We start from the raw sequence: 25508 nt of genomic DNA, 5'->3' as shown, positions 1-25508 counted from the left end.
TAAAAGGTCTGTATACTTAAAAAAAGGAGGAGAAAAGGTTATCTGAGGTTGTCTTTTTTTTTCCCCCCTTCAGTTCAGGCTGAGGTCAGGGTTGTTTATCTGAATTCTGGCAATAACCCCGGGAATTTATTTAGGTGCCAAGGGAAACATGAGGGCAGTGGACTCCAGAAAGACTGTGCTCCTAGGCACACAAGACAGTAGGCATGAACCCAGAGGAAGACACCAGGGCCTTGCTGTAGACGCAATAAATGCCTGGTGATTTAGGGGGGTCACTCATTCTTTGCCAGCTAATGTGGACATCATTTAACCTACATGCTAGAGGGACATAAGGGAGAAGGCGAAGATGCAGATTTCAAGACTTTTACCAGCTCTCTGTGGTACAGCGCCCTCCTCTCTTCCCAGATGCAGCATGCAACCGTTCTCTTAGGAAACCTTGCCCCCTCCTCCAGGTGCTGGCAGAGCTGAGAATGGGGTCTAGGACTCTTAGCACCCCTGCCCAGTGTTGGGGAGGCAGACTCTGAGATGAAGAGCTGCATGTAGGAAGTTTGTTGGGGAGTGTTTGGGGGACAACATCTTTTGGGGAGTAAGGGAGGGAGGTTTGGCAGATCCGGAAGTTGGGCTGTGATGCTGTTAGTATAGAGGCCTCAACCAATCCTATCGGGAGCTCTGGAGCTGGGGTGGCCCTTCAGGGTTGTCCCGAATTGAGGCTGCCAGTCTTTGGTCACAGGCTACCACCAGGAAGGGCACGTGGTTGTGGTCAAGGCAGCCACCAGAGGCCAACCCCCTGGCACCTGAGGGGATAAGTGTCTCGGTCCTGAAGAGGGAATCTTGGCCAGGTGCCAGAGCAAGCATTACTGTACTACTGCCCCCTTGTCTCTCAAAGACTCTCATCCTACCCCAGTCTTCAGTGACCTTCAGCCTTCCCCAGAAACAGGAAGAGTTGCTTTTACCTTGTAGATCTGAGGGCTGGCTACACAGGGAAAATAAAAACAAATTTGCATTTCAATCAATTATCCTGGCCTACAAGTGGAGTATTTCAGTGGCTTCAAAGTATTTTCACAGACATAGTCTAACTTAATCTTTGCATTAATGTTAACATTCACAATTAACTTTAGATAGGGTGAAACAGTTCCCATTTTACAGATAAAAAAGCTGAGGTTTGCAGAAGGTAAATGACCAAATGGCCAGGAGAGGAACCTAGCCTGGAGGCCAGGCCTTCTGACTTTCATTCTAGTATTGTTTCTATCCTGCAAGAGCAAAACATACCTTGAGTTATCCCATATACGCTGGTGGGGGAGACCCCCAGCAGTCCTGGTTTCACTCCAGGGCTGCCACAAAGAATGGCAATTTAGGAAACAGTTTCTTTATAAAGATGAGAACCTTCTAAGGGCCCCATTTAAATCCAAATGCCCCAGGAAGGAAGGAGGATGCAGGTGTACCTGTGGTACAAGCTCTCTTCCTTCGGGGACAGCAGGGAGGTCTGTGGAGAGAGGACACCAGAGAAGGACAGGGCATGAAGGTCAGGAAGAAGAGCTGGGCAGAAACAGCCCGAGTCTCAACTTGCTTCTTAATGAAGCAGAGCCTCTATTTGCTGGGTGTTCCCCATCTTCTGCACGCTCTCTGCACCCTGAATCCAGAGGACACCATCAATACAGAGTCAGTGACTGTGTTGAGGGAGGTGATTCCGTTTGGGAGCAGGAACCCTAGTGCGGACTTGTGTGGGGGACTTGGCTCAAGTCACCTGGCCCCTCTGGTCTTCCCTTTCCTCACCTGAGAGGCAGATGCTGCTGGACGAATCAGGCGTTGGGAGAACCGGATGAATGGAAAGTTCTTTGAAGGAGTTAACGACTGGATATTCTTTCTTGGGTGTTGTGGGCTGGACCCTCTAAGGCAGAAACACTGACCTAAAAAGTTAGGAATATTCTGAATGATTGTGGTGTGAGGTCTGGCAATTATGTCAGCCTGCGTGTCCCTAAAAAATTGTTGTATTAGACTGGCTGCTCTGAAAAGCCATCTTTGCAATGTTCCGTGGTCTGCGCACCTCCTCCGCCACCACAGACTCCCATAGCTTTGCCCCTAGAGTCTCCAACCTCACGCTTATTTTTAATCAGCTGCCCCGCCAGCTGTAGGACCAGCACCCAGGACTGAAAGGAGAAGGGGTTGCAGAGGAGGCGGAGAGTGAGAGAGATGCCCCTGCTAATGGAAGGGCCAATGAGGCAAACAGGGAGCAGGAGGCTGACCGCGAGTTCAAGGAAGAAGAAGAAGGGGAAGCGGAGCATGAGGAAGAGGATGGAGATGAAGGCGAGGAGGCCGAGGCAGCTACGGGCAAACGGCATGATGATGTGGACACGGATGAGCATGACTGGACAGCAAAAAAGGAAAAGTTAAACAAACATGAGAGAGAGAGAGAGAGAGAGAGAAAGCCCGCTCTGAAAACACCTGTTTGCCTTCCCTTTGCTCTCAGAATCCCCTTGGAGTAGATTCCCACCTGTCTGTCCCCTATGGGCAGGGCCACCTGCAGGTGACCCGTGCTCTCGACCGCCGAACCAAAACTGCAACGTGAATTTGCAACGGGGGAGGAAAAAAGAACCAAAAGGTCCAAGGCTCTGCTTTTTTCCTTAAAAGTACTTTAAAAAGGAATTTTTCTGGGTATTTTTAATTTACCCTTTATATTTTTGTTAGGGGTTCGCCTTGCTTAGTGGTCTCGGATGATCAAACACAACTTCAGCATGTTCTCTGTCCTACATCTGACTTTGCTTGTGGTGTGACCGTGTTCACTATAATCTCAATGGAGGAAAAAAAAAATAACCTTGCGAAAAGAAAAGTGAAAGCAGCAACAAAATCTCATGCTGAGCATCCATTAATTTTGTGCGTGTGTTGCGGGGAACCACTTGGAACCCCAGAGTTAGCATAACGATTATTTGAAGCTGAAGACATTGGACATTCAACAGATGCGGAAAAAAGCCTCCTCAAGCCTCACTTAATCTGACCGAAAGCAGCAGCTTCTGGGAAATGAAGCTATGGTAAATTCCCTGGGAGCGAGGAGTTTCATGGCTCTGAAGAAGACTGAAGGAGAACTCACGCCTGCGTAGATGAGCATTATCACAAACGTATCTCCCATTTGTTCTCCTACAAACCCATTTGTCTTTCCCAAAGAAGCCTATTTATTCTTCCGATAGAAGCTGTTTCTCCTCTCTCTCTTCCCCCTACTAAGTTATGTATACAAGCCTTTAACTTGAACTATTTGACAAGCCAGCTACTTACTTTGTTGACAGTTATGCAAACAAGATAAACCTTTTTCTCCTGTAATCTATTTTTTGTCAATTTAATTCACAGGCTCCAGGTACTAAACCTAAGAGAGTAGAAGACTTTTTCCTCTCCTACAATGTACTGAGCTGTACTATAGTAGTTGGTTTGTATAAGATGGTTAAAAAGGCCAAGGATGAAAGTTTTCTTCCCCCCGCCTTTTCTTGTCAGTGTAGTTCCTGTTTATTTATTTGTTTGTCCTGTTTGATGTATATATGAAACAATGTTGTCCAACAATTAGCCAGAATTCTATTTTGCTGAATTGTTCCAACAACAACAAAAAGTTATAATAATTGGCAATAATTATAGTACTGTATACTTTCTATGTACCAGGCATCCTTCTAGACCTTTTACAGAAACTGATTAATTTATCCTCACAACTCCATGATATACACAGATGCAAAAATGGAGGCATAGAGAGATCAAATAACTCAGGCACCCAAGGTCACCCAGTCAAGAGGTATCTCTATGGCCAGTTGAGAAATCCTGACCTTATCTAGGAGCATCTCTGAGCTCCCCCCAAGAGTATCAGAGACCCCCGGACTCTAAAACCCGAGAAACCTCTTTTCATTGTCCTTCTCAAATCGCAATGTACAATTCTTTCTGTAGTTCTGTTTATGAAAGCATTTGTGGATTTAAGGAGAAGGCACGTTTTCTCTTCCCCTTCCTGTTCCCAGTTAGTCCCTGCACCGTGGGCTTCCCATTCTCGGTTGTCCTCATTCCATTGTGTGCTCTCCTCTTTTTAACAGGCCTCTCTTTGTTTCTTTCTTATGCCTGCATCTCTTGTTCTAAGACTGTGTTAGAGACTGGGTTCCCTGCGAAGGCAGGAATGCATGAAGTGGACAACCGCAACGTTAGTTGGTTGTTGGGGTTGAACTATGTTGTGCAGGTTGTGAACTGCATAAAGGTTCAGGTATCCATAGACCTTGCATCGCGTCTCCATCAGGGCACAAGAAATAACATGCTGAATTGCACTGCAGTGATGAAGCCTGTGGGGGAACGAAGTCACCTACGGAGGGCTGGCTGTTGGAGAGGTCTGGAGAGGAGTGGGTAAGGCTCATGTTTTGCAGCTTTACCCTCATTGATATTCGACAGGTGGTCCCTGAGCTCACTCAGGCTCTGTGCTGGGCATTCAGCTACAACCTGGAATGATTCAGCAATGATAAAGGGTGAGCTTATTTACTCATGGATGAATGTACACAGTCAGTCAACTTGTCATTTCGTTCAGGAACTAAATGGCCTTCTTTGTGTCTGGAACTGCCTGAGATTTGGAAAAACAAAGCTAAATAAGGCTAGGGGCTTGCCCTGAGGAATTTACAGCTGAAAAAAAAAAAGACAGAGAAAGGAACAGGTGGGAAGCTGACGCAATAATCCGGGCGAGAAATGTCAAGAGCCGGAACCTTCTGCGGACCCAAGGAAGATTCCAAGTCAAATAAACATTTGTTTCTTTACGGTGTTGATAATCTGTCCCTAAAATCTTGGCTAAATGACTTTCCTGTTAGTAAGTCATCATTCCTTCTTTCTTAAATGAATTGACAGCCCAATTGCCTTTCCTCCCTTATTTCTAGAACTATTTAGAAATAAATCAGTAAACAAAGAGAGAGAGAGGGTACCCAGCAAGCCTAATACAATAGCATGCTGATCTGCAGGTTAGTAGAGAGTCTTTCCCCAAACTTCTAGCATTTTCCCAGAATACAGAAACTTCCGTTGTTGTATTCGTGGCAATTTTATATTCGCATCTCTACAGTCACTGGCCCAGCGTCCCTGGTGGATTTTCCTGCCAATGTAGCCTTAGTGAGTGAGGACTTCAAGCTGCAAGAATCGGAAGCCCAAGCCTAGCTTCCCTTGCAGAGCAGAGAATGGACTCCAGGAACATCGCATCACTGATGTGTCTATTCCTTCAGTCTGGAAACTTCATCATTGGAGATGATGGAAGTACGGTTTTAGTCCAAGCTGCAACTTCTACAGTGAAAATACCACGAAGACTTCCTCTGAATAATTAAGTGGCTGTACTAAGGCACAGCAAACTGCGGAAGATAAAAAGCATCCGTTTGTAATCAGGGAGACTCAAAGGGGCCAAGGCCAATTTTTATCCAACCTGCTTCGAGTGGAACTGTCAGCTTTCATTTTTTTTTGTTTGGCAGAGGGAGGAAGCTTTTGCCGTGAGGGGTTTTTCCAGAAAAGAGTTGGTTGTATGCATAAGGAAACCATAATGATAAAATTAATTGAGAGCTTTTTATCATTAAGTGATAGAGAAGAAGAGGTATAAAAGGACATTCAATTTGGCAAAACGCATTGAAGTCCAGGTAGCAAATATACCTACAGTTGGTTTAAGGATTAAAGGCATTAAGATACTTAAAGTGCTTGGTGCTGGCTCATAGGAAATATTATGTGTTTGCTATTGTTATCCCTCATGTTCCCTCTGTGTTAGTTTCCTATGGCTGCGGTGACAAATTACCACAAGCTTAGTGCCTTAAAACCACACAAATTTATTGTCTTATAGTTCCGCAGGCCAGAACTGTTAAAAGATAAACTGAGGCGTATTAAAAATTTTGAGTTTATTTGAGCAAAAATGGATTCAAATCAGGCAGCATCAAACTGGAAGTGGTTAGGTATGCCCCACCAACGGGAGCCAGGGGAAGACTTTTACAGAGAAAAGGCGGGAGCAATCAGAGAAATGGTTTGATTGACTGTAGCTTAAGCCTTTGCCTTATTTGAGAAGGTCCAGTTGGTTGTTTGTGATTGGTTGTCCTTAGGTTTTGATTTCTCACAGGCTTAGGTTTAGGTTTGCTTATACAGGCTGCCAAGGTATTAGAACCACCTCAGTCTAATGGCCTCGTTAAGTTAAATTAACAGAAGTTTAAAGTGGGTCAACCGGGCTGTGTTCCTACTGAAGTCTCTAGGGGACATTCCATTTTCTTGCCTTTTCCAGTTTCTAGAGGCTGCCTGCATTCCTTGGCTCATGGCCCCGCATCACTCTGATCTCTGCTGCCATCATCACATCTCCTTTTCTGATTCTGACTCTTCTGCCTCCCTCTTATAAGGACCCTTGTGATGACATGGGACCTGCCTGGATAATTCAGGATGACCTTTCCATTTCAAGATCCTTAATTTAATCACATATGCTCAGTCCCCTTTTTTTTCCACGTGAGGTAACATATTCACAGGTTCTGAGGATCAGGGTGTGGACATCTTTGGAGAGGCCATTGTTCAGTTTACCACACTTTCTCTCAACTTCCCTGCTCCATTTTGACTGTAATGATAGCAGCTTCCATGGATGGAAGGGCTGCTATGTGTGGGCCTGCAAGGTGGGTGTTGGAGATAACAAAAAATGCAGCTGGGTGTAGCAGATCCTGTCTGTGTTCTGCCCATAGGCCCTCGCAGTTACCATTTCTGGGCTCCAGGACCACATCTCCAACTGCCCACACTTACAATATTTGCCTGAGGGTTTCCTCTGGCTGCCAGAGTCTGTCCTGCCCTTGTGAGGGGAGGGGAACGGCCAAAGTGCCCAGAAATTAACGCTCCTCCTGCCCCCAAGCTGCCCTCAACCAATGACTGATAAAGACCCAACTCCCTCACCCTGTGGTTGGGAAAACTCTTAGATGGCTGTTCTGCACAGTCTTCCAGAGTTCCCCAGTGGAGTTAAGCTCCAGTTGTCTATAGAAGTGACATGTTGGTAACACACCTTCTCCTCTTTTGTCTGGCTTCCCTTTCTGATCTCATTTCCCTGACTTCCCTCTTAGTGTTTCCTAGATCATTGGCCAAATAAATTACTTGCTCTTGAGTGTTTGCTCAGGGTCTCCTTCCAGGGAACCCAAACCAGGACATTGGAGCAATTAAATAGCTTGTCTAATGTCCCATAGCTAGTAAGTGACAGGAGCAGGATTTGAACCCAGATCTGACTGCAAATCTCATGCTCCTAGTAGCTTCTCTTAGCTGACTTGTTGCTCTTGTACCTGAGGGAAAATGATTGACCTAGGATGTAATCAAGCTAGAAGGTGCCTCCTTTCAAAATCCTAATTTGGAAGAAGAGAGGATTCCCAGAGGGTGGGTGGAAGCCACAATTAAACCATCTGAGACCCTGGTGGTGTTGTGAATCTTAGGCTGCAGTAGCCTTTTGCACCCTGAGCACCCTTGGGTACCACACATAGAGTCATGGCTCAGGTGGGAGTAGTTGGATTTGTGTCACTATTTTATCCACTTCAAATTCAGCTGTAGGATATAATGATAAGGAATGGGCTTACAAAAATATGTACGCACATGTACTTTATCAATATGTACATGTGCTTGGCGTAGTACACATCAGGACATGCACCCATGACTTAAGCTGTAGGAGGCAACTTTCTTCAATGTGGCTCTACTAGAATGTAGCTTTCCTAGATTATGGCTTTCAGCCCATAAATGGCCTGCACTATTGAAGACAAAAAAGGAATAGATGGGCTGTCTCTCTCTTTCTCTCTCTCTCTTTTTTTTTTTTAACGCTTTAGGGCTGTACTGACATAATTTTAAATCTGATTTCACCAAGACGAAAACTCATGTGGGAGGCCAAGACTGATTTTGCTGAAGTCTTTCCACTCCTAAGAGCTGTGCCTTCAGAAAAAGCCTTTGCCTTGTGGGGTTTATGTGTTTATTCTGTATTCAAACCCTTTAGTCTCTGGAGAAGGACCTCCTGAAAAACGGAGATTAACATTCAGATTATAAGAAAAAGAAGGGTCACGTTCTGAATACTGCAAGGCTGCCAATTCACAGAAAATGTACCTGGTACATCCCGCTGAGTGTCAGATGCTGCTTGGTTTGAATCCTGGTTTTGTTACTGACTCACAGTGTACCACCTTAGGTCATTGCTTAACCAACCTCTCTCTCTATCGGTTACCTGATCGGTGAAACAAAGATGCTATTACAGTTGTCGGCTGCATCCTTGCTGGAAAGATTGCACAATGGTCCATGCTGTACATTCCTGGTGGGTTAATCTACCATTACAGCTGAACCATCTTCAGAAGCCTAAAAAATAGGAAGGTTTCAGAAATTGACACATTACTGACTTTTTCTCTCTTTGGCAGCTTGTCTTCCCTTAATTCTAGCTTTCTTTTCCGTTATTTGTTTATAAGATGTGGGCTCTGAATCTACCATAAAAACTTTATATAATAATATGTTTGTGTATTGTGTTATATAAAATAATAAATATTCTGTGTTTTAATGACATCATCTGTGGTTGCACAGCATTTATTACAAAATTGTCATACAGATTTACTCAGAGTGTAGTTGAATCTCTGTTGAATAGAGTTATCATTGTTAACAATCTGGTAATACCAGTAACTGCAGTTACTCCCAGTCAGATGATATTTGCCTGAAATCTACTCAGTAAATTGAAAAAGAAAATGTGCAGTCATTTTTAACTACAGTACATACAGGTTTTGGGAGCCCAGGCATCTGTTGTGCACAGGCTGGGATGTGGCTGCCTTTTCTGAAAACAGAGGGGTCTTTTCAGCTTTCCCACCGTATGCTGTAGATGTCCTTTTGATAGTCTGTCCCACTGATGGAGCAGATAAGTCAGAAGGCCTGCTGTAAGCAAACCAATTATTCAACTCCGTATTATCAAAAGAACCGAAGTCAGTCAAGGTTAGCCTAAAATAGAACACCCCAGTAATGTGATCAGCATGGAACAAAGACTCTGCATCAGAGAGGGGAGGACAAAGAAAAAGATATCTCTGGCTGGCAACTCTGCAGAGACTTCCAGGAATAAGCAGGCAGCAGGTTCAGAAATGCCACTGATACCTGATGTGGCAGCTCTCCCCAAAGGTCCCAGCCGTTCCTTGGTTCTCTACTGCTTTTTTGTGTCATTAATAACAGACTCTTCTATAGCACAAGTTTCTGAACAGAAACTGAATATAATCCTTTTAATTAACATGTGGACATGAGTTTCAACCTATAGAATGTAAACTCAATGAAGAATTGGCATCTAGAAGAAAGAAGAGGACCCAAGGCCAGCATGGGTACCCACACTTGCTTTGTCTGTTTGTGTGGGCTGCTTAGTTGGTATTTTATTCTTTTATCATTGGTTATTGCGAATGGGCCTATAATTTATTTTGATCTTCTGGGTTTTTAAAAAAACATCTTATTCGTCTTTTGGCCCCTATTTTCCTAGTAACGGATGTTAAAGTTGACAAGAGTGTATATAACGAGTCTGTAAAAGACAGGGCCCTCCCTCACTTTTGAAAAGATGCTCAGTGTAATCAAACATTGGATTTGCACGAGGATTTTTAGGTATTATACCCTTTACAGCTACAAAAATACTTTTACTATAAAAAAAAATCACTGAATTTAAAATAACTTAACTTTATTATTGCAAGTCTGAAATCCTCTAACTCCCATCATCACATTAGAGCAATTGTTTCTTTTCATATTTTAATTATACATTTTTAAGACCTTGTGTGACATTATTATTTTAGTTTTGTACACTGAATATTTATTCAGACTTGCTCACATACATAGCTCTTCATTCCTTCTTGCATTTCTGACCTTCCATCTGAGATCATTTTCCTTCTGTTTAAATAACACCCTGTAGAATTTTCTTTAATATATGTCTGCTGGTAGTCCAGGTCTCTTCATTTTTATTTGTCTAAAACGTCCTTAGTTTGTCCTTGTCCTTGAAGGATACTTTGGCAATAACTAGAATTCTAGGTTGGCAGTTATTTTCTTTCTGCCCACTGAAGATATTCCATTCTATTCTAGCTTCTATAAGTCTTTTGTAGGTAATCTATCTTTTTTCTCTGAATGATTTCAAGATTATTCTCTCTGGCTTCTGAAGTTTCTCCATTATGTGTCTAAGGGTGAATTTATTTATCCTGCATGAGATTTGTTGCTTCATGAATCTACAGATTGATATCCTTCATCAGCTCCCCAAAATTCCTAATGCTTTTTTTTCCCAAATATTACTTCTACTTCATTCTTTATCTTCTTCTAAGGCTCTGATTAAATACATATTAGACCTCTCACGTTATCTTCCAGGTCTCTTATCAAGTCTTCCGTACTTTATGTCTTTCCATGCTACATCCTGGATAATTTCTCTGACCTATCATCCACTTTATGAATTATCCCTTCACCTGCATCTAATACGTTTTTTAACCCATCCATTTAATTTTTCAATTTGCTTGCTTTATTTTTTAGATCCAAATGTGCTGTCTAGTTCTTTTTCATATCTGCTATGTCACTTTTACAGTTTCTTGCTTACTATTGATATTTTCAAGCTTGTCTTTAAACAGAAAACAAAGGTTATTTTATAATTTTGTTTGATAATTCTAATATCTCAAGTCTTTGTGGGTCTATTTTTGTTGGCTGTTGTTTCTTTTGGTGCTCGCTCACATTGCCTTATTTCCCCATGTGTCTGGTTATCTTTGATTGCGTGTTAAATATTGAATTTGATCTGTAGGAATTATTTGAGGCCTACATGATGGTACCTTGTTCCACAGAAGATTTTGTTTGCTTCTACCAGTCATGTGGAGACAATATTAGTCCAAGACTACCTTAATTCAAGTTAAGTTTCAAGTTTCCTTGGACTACCCAGGTGGGACGAACCCAGCTACAGGCCCTTAGGAGTTTTCATTTACTTCTGGTTCACTCTTACCCTAAGGGTGTAGGCTTGATCCCAACTCAAAGTGGAGGGCGATTTGTCAGAATTCTCAACTTGGGCAGCCTCTGAGCTTTGACATTTATCCCCTTCATCCTTTGAGACTGTTGAAAATCACAGTTCAGTACTATAGTTATTACTTCCAGATCAGCAAATGACCTAAGGGCAAAAGCAGTTCTGAACACTGTACTTACCTCTCTAGATTCTTGCCTTATCTCAGATTTTGGCTCAGTAATTCTTTACTTTGTTGTTAACTAATCAATGACTTAAAGATATATTTATATTTCACCCAGTTTTTAAATGGTCCTCAATAAGAGAGTTGGCTTGAATTATCTTACCACCACTACCAGAAGCAAAAGTCAAACTATTTTTTAACACAAATTTTATCAAATTTTAACAAAAATTTATTTTATTTCCAAAAATTTGAGATTTTTGGAAATTAAAAAATTTTACTAGGGAGCTCTCACTACACTGTTCTATCCACATACAGTCCTCTGTCTACAGGTCCCCAGACCTATTTCTCCAAAATTTTCCTGCTGCTGTATTCCCTGCAACTGTCCTCATAACTTTTCTCCAGCACTACACACAGTCATCCCATTTCTGATTTGTTTACAGGAATAATGGAGGTGGCAGCATATAGTGTTTTCAACTGCTTAAATGTTATGGTCCTTCTCCCTTCCAGAGGAATATAGTGTCTGTGATAAAGCCCAGAAAAATAACTGTGGACCTGAGGCAAAGATGAAAATATAGGAACACTATGATAGCACACATAGCTTTTCTCTGTCTCTGATCCCACCTCTTCTCGGAGTGGGCAGAAGTAATTTAGGTTAGCTGACAAATATGGTTACTATGCAGTATGTACTATTACCCTCCAACTCCATCCTTACTGTAGTTTCCTGGGCTTTAATCTGCTCCAAGGCCTTTGATGCTTTGAAACTACTTCTGCAGCCTCTATTGAGGCTACCATTGTTACCATGGCTACCACTAAGATCAAGTGATACCTGGACCAAATTATACTTAAGGGGATTTCCTTCTGGCCTCAGCCAGGCCAAAGACATTACAACTTTTGAGGCTGCTAGTATATCCATGCCCTGCCATGTATGATCCAAGGTTGCCAATGAAGCAAGAAATCTTCCTTTCCCCCACCTTTGTCTCACACTCTGTTACACTGATTCAAAAGAAATTTACAAATAAAAATCACAAAGAGACACTGTGTTCTACCTATTAGGCTGGCAAGATGAAAATGTCTAATAAACAATGTCAGAAAGGTCATGGAGAAACAGACATTGAGATGGAATGTAAATCTATATAATCCTTTAGGAGGTCAATTTAGTCCTATCTATCATAATTTACAATGTCCATACCATTTGATGGAGCAAATTTATTCCTAGTTTATTCTTCAACATGTACAAAATGGCATATGTACAAGGATAGTCAATGCAGCACTGTTTTTTCTAAGTCAAAGGTTGGAAACAATGTTATAGCAAACACTGTGTGGACTGGCCATTTTCTCTTGGCTCACCTCTGAGTTCACCTGCAGCTGAGGTGGGAAGCTCTGTATGTACTGACAAAATTTCCTACCTGCAATGCCCTCAAGGGCAACCCGTGATTACTGAGAATGAAAGATAGTGCATGTCTTAGTCTGTTGGGCTGTCATAACAAAATACCACAGAGTGTGTGGCTTAAAAAAAGAGAAATTAATTTTCTCGCAGTTCTGGATGCTAGAAGTCCAAGATGAAGGTTCTGGCCTATTCAGTTCCTGGGGAGGGCTCTCTTTCTGACTTGCAGTTGGTGGCCTTCTCACTATGTCCTCAACATGGCCTTTGCTCAGCAAGTGTGCATGGAGGGAGAGAGAGAGTGAGAGTGAGCTCTGGGCTCTCTTCTTATAAGCTCACTAATCCTATCAGATAAGGGCCCCACCCTTATGACTTCATTTAACTTTAGTTACTTCCTGAAAGGCCCCGTCTCCAAATACAGCCACTTTCAGAGTTACGGCTTCAACATGTGAATCTGGGGGGGACACAGACATTTGGTCCCTAACAGTGCATGACCTCCTCAGCTTCCCCATCCCTCAGAGGAATGTTTCTGAAAGCCTGGTCTACAGTTTCTCAGAAGGTCCCCAATGGAATTGAGCCCAGTTTGCCCTAAATTGTGACTTGCTTATTAATCTACGCTTTTGTGGCTTTTCTCCCTTCCCTCTCACTGAGCTACTTGGAGTCACTACCCAAGTAAATGACTGCACCCAAGACCTTGTCTCAGGGTCTGCTTTGGGGAGAACTCAAACTCAGATAATCAGTGATTTAAACCCAAAGTTATGCCCACAGGTACTCAGGCAGGCAGGTTGTGCAGTGTTCTTAGTATTGTGGTAGCAGTGCTAGATTCTGGCTCCTGGCTGGTGCCTGTTCATCCTGCAGCGTGGAGCAGACTGGACTTGGAGAGACTCTGGAAATAGGTCTGCCCTGGAGAGGAGATGAGGTAGGGAAGAGGAGAAATATCTGCAGGTCCCAGGAGTCCAGTCTAGAGGAGAGAATACCATATCCACCAAGCACATCAGAGACAACATGCGGTCTCCCGTGGCATCCAGAGCGTCCCCATAGATGAGTTGAGCACAATGGCTAAGAAGCCTCTGAAATAAGGCAGAATTTGAAATTTCAAAATATGATATCCCTGGCAAATTGTTGGAAAGTTAGTTTTAGAGAATTACTACCAAGGCTATTCTGATTTTTACACCATTGATTAATTGTGCCTGTTCTTAAATTTTATATAAATGAAATAATTGAGTATGTCATCATTTTGTGCCTGGCTTCTTCCCCTCAATATGAGGCTCATAAGACTCATCCATGTTGTTGCATGTATACCAACTGTATATTAAGTGGCTTACCAGAAACAATACAAAATTGATTACAAAGGGAAACCTGGAAAATTTCGTTCTCTTTACTTCTCATGTGGAGGAAAAGAAATATAAGTAATCCAACTAGGATATACCATATAAGGAAATATTGTGATTTCCCACATATTTTAACATTATCAGAAATTCAGATATCTATGGGAAATGAGCATAGTTAAAGCTCCTGGAATCTCTCCCCATTTGATCTGATCTCTCACTCAGGGAGAGAGAGAATTCCTGTGCTGGTGACTCCACAAAGACTTTTAAAAAATGTGTTTCTTTATATGTTACCTTTAGACTTCAGTTTCTCAGATTCTTCTTACCTCTTATAATCATGGATAACTATCTACATTTATACCATCACCTTGGGAAAATTCTCATAATGTGTATGTGTCTACCCCTCTGGGACGAGAAGCAGTTCAGTATCACTTGGTTAAATCTGGTATTGGCTTCTACCTTGTTGGTCAACTGTGACATTTAGATATTTCTGTCCTTCAGTCATAAAGAAGCTTCAGGGAAACTAAAAAGCTTCTGCACTGCAAAGGAAACCATCAAAAAAGTGAAAAGGCAACCTACTGAATGGGAAAAAATATTTGCAAATTGTATATCTGATAAGGGGTTAATACCAAAATATATAAGGAATTCATACAACCCAATAACAAAGAAACAAAACAAAACAATTTTATTAAAAGATGGCCAGAGTGTCTGAACAGACATTTTTCCAAAGAAGACATACAGATGGCCTACAGGTACATGAAAAGGTGCTCAAAATCACTAACCATCAGGGAAATGAAAACCAAAACCACAACGAGATATCATCTCACACCTGTTAGAATGGCTATTATCAAAAACATGAGAGAGAACAACTGTTGGCCAGGACGTGAAGGAAAGGGAACGCTTGCGCACTGTTAGTGGGAATGTAAATTGGCATAGCCACTACGGAAAACAGTATAAAGGTCCCTCAAAAAATTAAAAATAGAACTACCATATGATCCAGCCGTTCATCTGTCATCCTGGCCCAGAAGTCAAACAGATGAGTGAACGGAACTCCGGATGATTCCAGCCCCAGCTGTGAAGTCATTATCAGCCTTCAAGGCTTCCCAGCAGAAACTCCAGAAATCATAGAGCAGGGACAAATCACTCTCACTCTTCCTGAAATCCTGACCCATGGTATCCGTGAACGGAATAAAATGGTTCTTTTAAATTGCTAAATTTTGAGATACTTTTTGTGCAGCCATAGTAATTGCTAAAGCAGGATATGACACATAGCTATAGAAATTAGTTTTTTTCTTCTTTCCTTTCTTAGATTACTGTGAATAATTTATTAAGATGTTGGAGGAAGCATCTGATAATGTTGGGCATCTATAAGGACAACAAACTCGGCAGTAACTATAACAAATACTACGTCATGTACACACTGCAGAGAGAGGCAGGGGAGCAGGGCCAGGTTCCTGGATGCGATGTGATGGCTGATTGGATTAGGGAATGAAGGCCTATCAGGAATTCTTTTGACTGCAAGTCCCTGGCAAGGCTGCAGCAGATTCCGTGCCAGCAGGCAGGTGCCAAGAATTCAGAGCTGTGCAAAAGGTCAGGAAAGGATGGGTCATTCAGGGCCAACATGTCACAACTCAGCAGGAAACTCATCTCTGGTGCTTGCCAGCCTCAGTAGCATGACGCACTTGGGTAAAGGGAAGGACCCAGCTTTGGTTAATCCTGGGTATTGGAGTGTCGAGATGCGATGGTGGGTAACAAGGAAAGGAAGAGAGGATCAACTGTAGATTCAACTCAAAATGGAGTAATACCATAGACGTTCTTTATCCAAAGAAGCATGGTGCACTCAGCCGGCTTAGGTTTGTTGTTGGTTTCCAGGATCATCAAAACCAACAGGTGAGACAAGGCAGCAGGTATTTATAGATGGCAAGTCTTCCTTGAAGTAAAGCATACGGCAGTCTTATAATTCCCAATGCATTTCCCAGAAGGAAACTGATGTCACATGTAAATGAGATAATCAAGGAGAATTTGATAGACTATTTACAAGGCTATGAGCAGGTTAAGGGAAACCAAAATGGATGGTGCAGCACAGTGTGCAAAGGTGGGGAGCCACTCACACCACTAGGTCTGAAGGGTCAACAGACAGTAGCAGCTACAGTTAAAGAGAGCAGAAGACTCTTGGTAGAAGCTCTGGCTTTCAGAAGAAGGATGCAGCCAACCTATAGCAATCAACAAGGAGGAATCGAGGAAAATAAGTTCTCCAGCCTTACCCTCCTTCCGCTACCTTGGCTGAATCCAAAGGGAAGCCAGAGGGAAGGGGCCCAGTGTGGCAGTCCATGAAGGTCAGCCTTCTAGAGCACAGAACAGAAGGGAGAAAGGTTGAGCTTGGACCTGGAGGGGCAATTGTAAGATAGACAGTACACCAAGTCATCTGCATGGCCAATTCAGATAACGCTCTGAGGCTGAAGCAGAGGAGGACAGTGAAGATCTCTGGAGGAGGTGACTGGTCAGGGCTAGTCATAGGCTTCTAGTCCTGGCTCCTCTCCTACTGAGGAACCAAAGTTATAGGCTGAAAACCAGGGATAGTCAGCTGGGATAATGGAGATAAGGTTGGGAAACCTACGGCTCAAAAGAGTCCCAATAGAGTAGGTTATGACAACACAATCAGTTTCACATCTTATTCATTCATCCATGGTTTCTTAAACTCAGCACTATTGACATTTTGGGCCAGATAATTCTTTGTTGTGAGGGGTTGTCCTGTGCATTGTAGGATGTTTAGCAGCACCTCTGACCTCTACCCTCAAGATGCCAGGAGCAACACTCCATCCAGTTGTGACAACCAAAAATATCTCCAGACCTTTCTAATTGTCCCCTAGGGGCAAAATCACCTTTGGTTAAGAATCACTGTACTCATTCACTTGAGAAATATTTAAGGAGCACTGATCATGGGACAGACACTATGCCTTTCCTCTTTGGCCAGGGGAACACCGTGTACCAAGATGTGGTCCTTGCTTTCTCATACTTTCTAGTCAAGTGAGGGAGCCCAACATTAAACACGTAATTACACAAATAACCCACTTTTGGGGGAAAGTTATATTTAATAGAAGATCTCATGACCTTTTTAAGCAGGTGCCTGTTCTAGAATAAGATCCATAAACATGAAAATACCAGATTGCAGGAGGATTTTTTTTATTGGCCTTTAACTTTTTTTAAAGGTTTAGTTCTTCTTATAAATGGAATCTCCAAATACCACACACCTTGAAGCTGAAATTTAAATAACATCTGTTAAAACCCAAAAGTTATTGTGGTAGGTCAAAATGGCTGCAATTTCTTTGCTACTCTTCTTATCAAGAAGTAAGAGTCTAATTCTCTCTCCTGGAAACCAGAATGACCTTGTGTCTGGCTTCACCAAAGAATGTAGTGGAAGTGATGCTGTGTGGCTTCCAAACCTGGGTCACAAGGAGGTTTAATCTCTGAGAACAGGTTCAGGGGAGCCCTGAGCCGCCACATAAGCAGTCCAGTTATCCTGTTGGAAAGAGAGAAACTGTGGACAAGCCCTGGATGATGTGGAGATAAAGGCCAGGTGGAGGAGCCCTGAGATGCCAGATATGTAAGTAAAGAAGCCATTTTGGATGTTCCAGCTAATTGAGTCTTCAGCATCCAGATGACTCTGCCCCAGCCACCATCTGACTCTAGCCATGTGAGAGTCCCCAAATGAAACCAGCAGAAGAACCACCTAGCTCATCCCAGTCAACCAACAGGTCCACAAGAGATAATAATATGGTGGTTGTTTTCAGCTGCTAATTTTGGGGTGATTTGCTCTATAACAATAGATAATCAAGACAGTCCCTAAAGTCCTACTGAATGTAGGGATGGAAATCATCATCTATCTGTTTATTGCATAAATAATAGTTATATATGCAAATGAATAGGATATATCAATTAGGATTCTTTTGAGAGGTAGTAATAGAAACTCAACTCAAACTGCTTAGGGAAAAGGTGGACGTTTTTGTCTCAAGAAACCCAAGGAAGTTAACTTATCCAATTGCAGGAGAATCAGGGATGATGTTTAAGTTCTTAAATGCTACAGGGCATTTTTTTCTCCATCTCTCGTTTCTACTTTCTTCTCTGTGCTGGGTTCATTCCTATTCACTGCAGACTTGCATTGTCTACTTGGTGAGAAACACAGCTATGAACAAATCCTTAGTTTTGCATCTTACAGATTCTACTATTGGAGAGAGACTATTCTTTTTCTTAGGCACAGTTTGAAAAATCCCAGGGATAGACTCTGATTGGCTAAACTTGGGTCAATCACTGTCCCTGAGCCAATCAACTGTGGCTGACTGGGGAAAGGGAGGGAGGAAGGGAGAATTATGCTGGGGTGACAGGATGAATTGGCCACACATCATTCATCATTCAGCAGACTAGCCTGGGCTTGTTCACATGATGGCAGAAGAGCTCCCAGCAACATGGTAAGTCCCAGTATGATGTATTTTTCAAGTTTCTGTGTGCATCCCATTTGCTAATGTCCCACTGGACAAAGCAAGTTGCCACGTAGCCATGCCCATATTTCACCAAAAAATGACTCCATCTTTTGATGGGAGAAGCTGCAGTATATTGATTGCCTCATTTTCTTCCCCCAACCTGTCACATTGCGTATGTGTCTGCGCGTCAGGGGAAAGGAGTGGGGCAATGAAGCTGGAGATTTTCAAGGGAAGTACTGCAGAGAAGCCAACTAATGTTGACAATGTAAATGAACTGAATTTACCCTATAATTATCTTTAACCTCCTACTTGGCCTTGGCGATAAATGAACAACCACAAAGATGGTGGTATGTAAGATTATAAACAGAGATAGGATGGAATGATAGGATGTATGTAAGTGACCAATTAAGCCCTCCCAGTTTCCCTCAGATGATCGTGAGAAGTTAGCCGTTTCCCACCCTCTGCATACTTCTGGTATGAACATTGTCCTGGGTTTTGTTTTAGAAGCCTTGGCAGCTTCTGAAAACCTACTGTCTCCCTGGAAAATGTTAGGCAAACCAGAGCCTGCTGTCTGCTAGTCATAAACATGTCCTTTCCAAGAATGGGCTCTCCAGAACAATATGTCCTAATGCTCTTTGGGTCAAAATTAACTGCAAAAGACTTGAGTTATTACTTGTAACTATCAATTAGTGAAAAGATGAGACTAGAACAAAGACCAAATACACCAGCAATGTGGCCTCTTAGAATTTTTGTTTGGGGGTATTTGTTTTTTAAGTAAAGGGGATATATAAACCCTCAATAGCATCATTGTATAACAGCTAAGACATAGACTCTAGAGCCAAAGTTCATGGTTCAAATCCTGACTTTCTGTGACCACTCACTGTCACCTTGGACAAGTTAATTACCCTAACTGTGTCTCAGTTTCCTTTCTTTAAAATGGGATGTAATGAAAGTATCTACCCCTAATAATTGTAACAAAGACTAAATGAGTTAATATTTCTGAAGTTCTAACCCCTTGGGATAGAACCAGTAAGACACAATCCAAAGCAATCTTAAAGATGTCAGTGTGTTATGAGGATGATTATATATGTCCCTAGTCATCATCAAAAAGCCCATCACCTTTTTCTTGCTAATTAACAGCAGCAGCAGCTCAGGGAGCAGAAGGTAGTGAAACAGTAATCAGCCCATTTGCAAATCACTGTCTGCCTTAAAAGGCTGGGGGGAGAGGTGGAGAGTGTCAATACTGTGGTTTAGAGAACATGAGAGGGTTTCAATCATCCGTGCTTTCTCAGTCTCCTCATTCCACAAGCTGAGTTTTTAAGTGAAATCAAGTGTTAATAAAGTGTTATGAAAATCACAGTCTGTATCCATCAATCCACACATATAAGCCAGCCTTGGTTTTCTTGAGCTATCCATCAAAAAAGCAGTGACGTTCAAAAGAATAAGTAGCTGACATTAAAAAGGATAACTATCTCCTATAATTATCCCAGAGGCATTATCAAATAAGCCAGTTCTCTACTTCCCATTCTTTGAAAGAATTTCAAAGAACACAAGGTAAGTTTACACGACTATACAGAGGAGTAAGCAAATTCCCTGCTGTCAGCATTGGAGCACTTAGTGAAATCACACAGACTTTATTTTTAGGTTGATTAAATCATTTGTCTGTCCCACCCCAAGTGCCAGTCTCACCCATCATCTCTTCTTATCGTTCCTCCCTCCACAGAGCCAACACAAATATTTGTTGAATGGAAGAATGAATAGCTTCCTTCCTTCGTATAACTGACCTCACAAAACACTTTATTAGGAAATTATTACTCCCTGAACTCTGAATTTACAGATAATTTTTGAAGAGTGGGCAGAATTGAAGGGCGACTTAACCTAGCAAAAATCGATCAGAAAACTAGCCCAGAAAAGGCTTCCGTTCCAACAGATCTATGATCACTAATATTCTAAGGATGGGAAAACTTCAGAGAAGTGAATTTTTTCTGTTGAATGGGTATCATCATTTGCAACCTTACTCTCAATCTTTGTCATCTTGTTCTGCCCCTCTCCCCTGACTCCCACCCCCACCACCCCCACCATTTATAAAAAGGGGTTTCCCTCTTGCTTTGTTCCCTTATTGATCAGATTTTACAAAAATAAATTTTGAGAAAAAGACCAAGTCTATCCTTTTAAATGGGATGTGTTTCCAGGTTCTATGAGGTTTCATGAATTCTCTAGAGCATTGAACTCCGGTCACATGAATTCCTTGGAAAAGATGAATTGCGTTAGAGGAGGAAAAAAAGGTCAGCTCTGGATTAGATTAACGGGGTTGAGACATTTGTTATTCTTATGAAACAAGCTGGGAAAAAAAATGGTAAGATTCAGACATCCTGTTAAAGTTTATATCCGGTGAGAATGTGTCTTTCTACATTTATATCTACCTGAGTATTCCAGTTACTGTCACTGCCACAACACTGCTCCAAGATTAGTAGCATAAAACAAGCATTTTAGTATGATTATGGGTCCCATGGGTCAGGCATTCAGAAAGGGCACAGTGAGGACATCTTGTCTCTGTGCCATAATGCCCCCGGACCTCCTCTGAGAAGACTCCAAGGCAGGGGGTAACTTGACAGTTTGAGGCTGGCATCATTGGAGGTTTGCTTACTCACAAGTCTGGCAGGACTTGCTGGCTGTTGGCTAAGAACTCAGCCGGGCTGTTCACTGGAACACCAACACGTGGCCTCTCCACGTCTCTTATTGGGCTTCCTCACAGCAAGGTGGCTGGGTTCTAAGAGAGAGTATCCCAGGAGCAGCTCGGTGAAGCTGTGCTATCTTTTATGACCCAGCCTTAGAAGTCACATAGTGTCACTTCCACCATAGTCACAAGCCCACCCAGATTAAAGGGGAGGGAACACAGGCTGCCCCTCTCAGTGAGAGGAGTGTCAGTTACATTAAAAGAACAGAGGAAGGGAGATATTATTGTGGCTATCTTTGAAAAATACAAGGTGCCTCTTTGGGCATAAGATACATTTAAATTGTTCTCATGTGGTGGCGTAGAGGATAACAATATCTCTAGCCTTTGAATCTGTTTGCTTAGTTTGAACAAAATTAATCAATATCCTTTTCTCTGTAGATTGGTGACAGGGAAAAAAATAACTCTTTGTTTATTAACACAGAACCAAGACAGAGAAAGTGAGAATTATTGGTAAGTATATATACTTTGATAATAATAAGTCCATCCCTGAAACCTGAGAGTATAGTAAATCTAAAAAAGAGAGGTTAGGGTGGGTGGGAGATGAAGCTTGATGGGATGAGCAGCAGCCTGGAGGAAAAGCTTGGGAAGAAACAAATTTGGCAAAGCTAAGCATTAAGTCTCTCTGGAGAATTAGCCCCAAACTAACAAATGAATCCTTGGGTTTAATGTAGCACTGATGACTAACATCATTTTTCCTATCACGGAACTAAATTTTGTGTTTAGAAGGTTTGATGCAATCGCTCTTTGCAGCTAGCCCAAAGAGATTTCTCTGCCCCTATTTCTCCTCCTCCTTCTTCTCCTGCTTTCTCCGGCACCCACTCTACCCCGAGTTCAATCTCAACTCCAAAAAGGCAAGTACCTTTGGGAAAGAATGCTCTTCTACCCCACTGCGTATCCTATAAATTTCTGCTGGTGGACTTGAGAGCCTCCCTCGAATGCTACCATGGGTTCCTACTATCACCTGGAAATGTGTAGAGTGATAGAGATCCTCTGTCTAATTGGTTTGGGGTATTCATAAATTGTGGTATCAAAGGAATGACCCTAATAATAATGTGGTAGTCAGAATTATGGCCCCTTAAGGTATTACATGGCAAAAGGTATTTTGCAGAGGTGATTCAATGAAAGCTCTGGAGATGGAGAGATTATCCTGGATTATCTGGGTGGGACCAATATAATCACAAGGGTCCTTATAACAGGGAGGCAGAAGGGTCAGAGTCAGAGAAGGAGATGTGATGATAGAAGAAGAGGAGAGAGAGAGAGTTTAAGATGCTGTACCGCTGGCTTTGATGATGAAGGAAGGAGCCACTAGCCAAGGAATGCAGGCAGGCAGCCTCTTGAAGCTGAAAAAAGCAAGGAAATTGATTGTTGCCTAGAGCCTCCAGAAGGAAACCAATCCTATTGACTATCTGAGACTTCTGACATCCCAAACTGTAAGATAATAAATTTGTGTTGTTTTAAGCCATTAAATTTGTGGTAATTTGCTACAGCAGCAATAGGAAACTAATACCAACAACTTATTTTTGTTGCTGTTGTTTGTTGCAGAAACTACATGAGGCTCTGGTGAAAGCTGTTTGGGGAAGAATTATTTCTACAAATCTTTATGGATTGCAATTGGATCAATGTGACAGGAGTTTAAAGGAAACCCTGGACAGCGACTTCTGGAAGCAACCCATGAAGATATAAAGAATGAAATCCAAGATCACTGTTCTAAAGTCAAATTCCTTTCTGCTTAGGACATAACTACTCTCATGTGTACAAAATAACCATACTGCATTTGACACTTGAACTGGTCAAGTTTGTTATGACAGGCCTGTATCTTATTTATGTAAATCAAAATATGCTTAAAATTTGTCTGGGAATTTATTGACACTTCTGACCCTAGGTTGTATGAAACAGTGATGAATGCCAAATATTGATAGACTATTCAAATCTCAAGAGTAATACTGTGAAATTGGGCATGCCTAAATGCTACGATTCTCTACAGCTGAAAGATGAAATAATTTATTTTCTCATAACTGTGTTAGAGTACATAATAAGATTCTCCTGAGAAATGTATGAATTGTGTCTTCAATTTGCCCCTTCGGATTTACCTGTTATTCTTCTCCACCCTGTCCTGTGCCCTGGGTGGCGGGCCTAACACAGGCCAATTCAATATGCTTCCTGGGGTTCTTTGCCTTCTGGCTTGAGAGTTTGGCAAACAGAAAGCCCCAGAAGGTGACCAAAGGGACTAAGAAGGGTTTAGTGGGAGTATATATTCTTCCAGCTTCTTCCCAAATAAGCTAGTACTGGAATCCTTGATTCAGGGTCTGCTTCTGGGGGAATCCAATCTAAGACAGACGGTATCTGGGAACTGCCGCCATCTTTAGGATGGGCCCTTCAGTCTTGCTTGTATGACCCATAGCTGATTGAACCCAAGCTGCACCCATCAGATCTCTTTCCCTGAGATCTCATATTGGAACAGAGAAGATGCTGGTCATTGTCTGCAGGAGGCTGGGGCTCTCACATGTGTACTCGGGAGCTCTGCAAGGTCATAGTGTACCATGGGTAGGAGAAGCAGGGAAAGCTAGTCTGCAGGACAAGGTGGGATGTTTCAGGGGTGCTGGGGAGACACAGAGAGAGAGGCAGAGGAGAAGAGAATGGGCCTGAGAATCAGAGAAGAGAGATGACTTCCTCTTCCAGTCTCCCTCCTACATCCGGCCCCTGGTCTGTGAATTATGCCAAAATAGGTATGATGTAGGGATAAATTCTACCTTGTCTTCCAAGCTAGCTCAAGTAACTTCTATAACAGCCTATCAAAGAGTCAGTTAATCCTGAACAGGATCATAAAATTACACTCACACTCTCCGTGAGCCAAAAAGTTCTGCTCTACTGCACTTTTTGTGAGAATTTCCTTCTCACAGCCCTGAAAGCACAATGATGGTTAATCTCCTCACAGGTGACTGAGCAAATCTTCAACTACCCTCTTGGCATCCACAAAACCTGGCCTGAAGACCTGGCTGGCACATAGAGCAAGGTGTTTGTGGTCCAAAACAACCTAGAATGGAACAATTTATTCCCTAATTACTCTAGCTAGAATGGTGCAATCTCACCAAGCTGCCCCAGATTTAGAGATATGTGGAGTTGGAGGAAGTCAAATATGCATGAGCAGGAACAGACTGTGACAGCAATTCTGCAAGCTCCCCGACTCCTACTTGCTGCCTCCAGGGTTCCAAATCCTCAGCCTCCCTGTCTTCATTATTGGGCCACCTGAAAGTATGGGTGTCATAGGTGGCTCCCCATATGATGCTGTTGTTGAGGAGCAGCATTACCCTGATTCAAAGTATCCTTTTTCTACCAGCCTGCCACAGTTTATAAAATTCTCATTATTGAATTGTGCTTTTGCTTAAGATATTAGTTTGAGAATCACTGCTAAAGCACAGATGTATTATAAAAGTACAGGAAAAAAGACTGGAAACATAGTCATTACTGACTGGGCTCTGCCAATCTGGGTGGGCCATGGAGCAGCTCAGTGACCCCAGGCTTGGTCACCAAAATCCCAGTGCCACTCCAACCTCCATACACATCCGCCCACACAGACCTCTCCCATTGAGGTCCTGTCACTTCCTGGGAAACCTTGCAGGGGCCAAGGGCTGGATCCACCTCCTCTTCTTCTCCCAGTGGGATGGTGGGGGTGGGTGAGGCCAGGGTGGGGAACACAACGTCACCCTCCACCTTATCCTGGAAAAATAAAACGTCTTTCTCTTCCTTCTTTGGACAATCAACATAATTAATGCAATCAATACAAACCACCAGCACTTATAAACAAAGGCCTGAGATTGGGGAATGTCTTCAGCCCCATGTTCCTGGTCAAAGAGACCTGGAAGCCTATCCTTGCTGTTCAGGGTAGGGTGGCACCAGGAAGATTTCTTTTCACGCTTTTTGGCGATGGGAGAGAGGATGCAGGAAAGGGATTGGAGAAGGAAGCATTAAAAGGCCTTAAACACTGTTGGAATTAGATTTGTTTGTTGAACAAATATCTGTTGAGTGCCTACATTAGGCACCAGGAATACAAAAAATAGGCTCCTGTTTTTGTGAAACTTAGAGATTAAAGAAGGAGATGGATAAACATCCAACAGTCACTCCAAGATAGTGGTTCTTAACTAGGGATGATTTTGTCTTCCAGGGGATATTTGGGAATGTCTGGAGACATTTTTGTCACAGCTGGAGAGCTTGCTACTTGCATCTAGTGAGTAGAGGCCAGGAATGCTGTTAAACATCCTATAGGTGCAGAAGAACCCCTCCATAGTAAAGAATTATCTACCCCAAGATGTCAACAGTGCCAAGGCTGAGAAACTCTGTATTAAGGCAGTGGTTCTTACAGTGTAGCCCTAGACAGGCAGAGTCAGCATCATTCTGGAACTTGTTAGAAATGCAAATTCTTAGGCCCCATCCTAAACCTACTGAATCAGAAACTCTGCAGGGTGGAAACCAGCATTC

General features: G+C 42.5%; 1 long non-coding RNA gene across 1 annotated transcript in view; it reads left to right on the top strand.

Moving 5' to 3' along the window:
- LOC102147657 (uncharacterized) overlaps positions 1-23087 on the top strand; it is a 28554-nt gene extending 5467 nt beyond the window's left edge. The window contains exon 2 of the long non-coding RNA XR_001379429.3: positions 22575-23087. This is a non-coding gene — a long non-coding RNA (uncharacterized lncRNA). The remainder of the gene's footprint in view (positions 1-22574) is intronic.
- The last annotated feature ends 2421 nt before the right edge of the window (positions 23088-25508 follow it).

The sequence above is a fragment of the Equus caballus genome, chromosome 22, assembly GCF_041296265.1.
Source record: "Equus caballus isolate H_3958 breed thoroughbred chromosome 22, TB-T2T, whole genome shotgun sequence".
Taxonomy (NCBI): Eukaryota; Metazoa; Chordata; class Mammalia; order Perissodactyla; family Equidae; genus Equus; species Equus caballus.
The sequence above is the reverse complement of the archived record's forward strand: the minus strand, read 5'-3'. Positions and strand labels throughout refer to the sequence as shown.